Source organism: Eulemur rufifrons, chromosome 30 (genome assembly GCF_041146395.1).
Source record: "Eulemur rufifrons isolate Redbay chromosome 30, OSU_ERuf_1, whole genome shotgun sequence".
Lineage (NCBI taxonomy): Eukaryota > Metazoa > Chordata > Mammalia > Primates > Lemuridae > Eulemur > Eulemur rufifrons.
This window is the reverse complement of record NC_091012.1, coordinates 115838726-115840341: the sequence shown is the minus strand read 5'-3', so window position 1 is coordinate 115840341 and position 1616 is coordinate 115838726. Positions and strand designations below refer to the sequence as shown.

General features: G+C 34.8%; 1 pseudogene; it reads right to left on the bottom strand.

The window, feature by feature from the left end:
- Positions 1 to 238: 238 nt before the first annotated feature.
- Positions 239 to 1085, bottom strand: LOC138378442 (caspase-3 pseudogene; annotated as a pseudogene).
- Positions 1086 to 1616: the final 531 nt, after the last annotated feature.

The window sequence follows — 1616 nt, the reverse complement described above, 5'->3', positions numbered from 1 at the left end:
CTTTCACAAGGACTGCACCATTATCCATTTTTATTTATTCCTAATTAAATTCAATTTCAACTACCTGATTTTGAGTCTGAAGTAGCTTTGTATTGGTTCTACCACCATGGAAGTGGTTATGTTTCAAAGTATCATCTGGAGCATTCGATTAGATTTAAATGAGAGCAAGAAATACAGTCTCAGTTGTACTGTCTTCTCACTTGGCATACAAACTAAAAAAACCCAAACAACCATTTCTTTAGTGATAAAAATACAGTTCTTTTGTGAGCATGGACACAATACATGGAATCTGTTTCTTTGCATGAAAAGTAGAGTCCAAGGAAAAGGACTCAAATTCTGTTGCCACCTTTTGGTTAACCCGGGTAAGAATGTGCATAATATCAAGCTTGTGAGTGTATAGTTTCAGCATAGCACAAAGTGACTGGATGAACCAGGAGCCATCCTTTGAATTTCACCAGGAATAATAACCAGATGCTGTGGAGTACGCATACAAGAGGTCGGCTTCAACTGGTATTTTCTGACACGCCATGTCATCATTGATACTGCTGTCTGTCTCAATGCCACAGTCCAGTTCAGTACCTTGGCAGGCCTGAATAATGAAAAGTTTGGGTTTTCCAGTAAGATTTCTACAATAATCTCCTCTGAAGAAGCTTGTTATTTTTTTCAGGCCAACAGGTCCATTTGTCCCAAAAATTATTCCTTCTTCACCATGGCGTAGAAGCACGCAAATAAAACTGCTCCTTTTGCTATGATCTTCTTTAGAAACATTGTGCATCAATTCCACAATTTCTTCACGTGTAAGATCGTTTTTATTTCTGACTTCATACTTCAAGTTCATGAATGTTTCCCTGAGGTTTCCTGCATCTACATCTGTACCTGGCCGAGATGACATTCCAGTGCTTTTATGAAAGTTCTTATTATTAATTATTATACATAAACCCATTTCAGAATAATCCATTTTGTAGCTATTGTCCAAGGACATTCGAGAGTCCATTGATTTGCTTCCATGGATGATCTTTGTTTCCAAATTTTTAATGGATTTTGAATCCACTGAGTTTTCAGTATTCTCCATGGATACTTTTATTAATGCACAGCCTCCTCACAACCAGCAGCCACTCTCATGGCTCTGCATCTAGAGGCTTCTCCAAAATACAATTTTAAACATTTCTGTTACTTAGGATGATTGCAATATAATATTAGAGAAAATGTGTAATACATTTAATACAATCTGTAAGAAAATGACTGTGAAGAAATTCTTAAAAGTACTAACAGTTAACTCAGAAATCATGGATTATGGGTGATTTTTAACTTTTGTTCATAATTTTGGAGCTTCTACAATGATCAGATATTGCTTTTACCAAAGAAAAAAGTTTATTAATTTCCAATTGTACAAGCCACTTGCCTGTAATTTTTATAGACACAGAGGATTTATGATTCATTTCCTGTGTTCGACATCACACTCTTATGAGTTCTTATAGAATTTTGAAATTACCACTTATTATTCCCAGTCAGTAGAATAATTCAAGTTGGGTTTGGATGCATTCCTTTCCAATCTTTGTTTTGGAGTAACATTTTTTTATTTACATACAATTTTAAAAATTATCTTTACTGATATA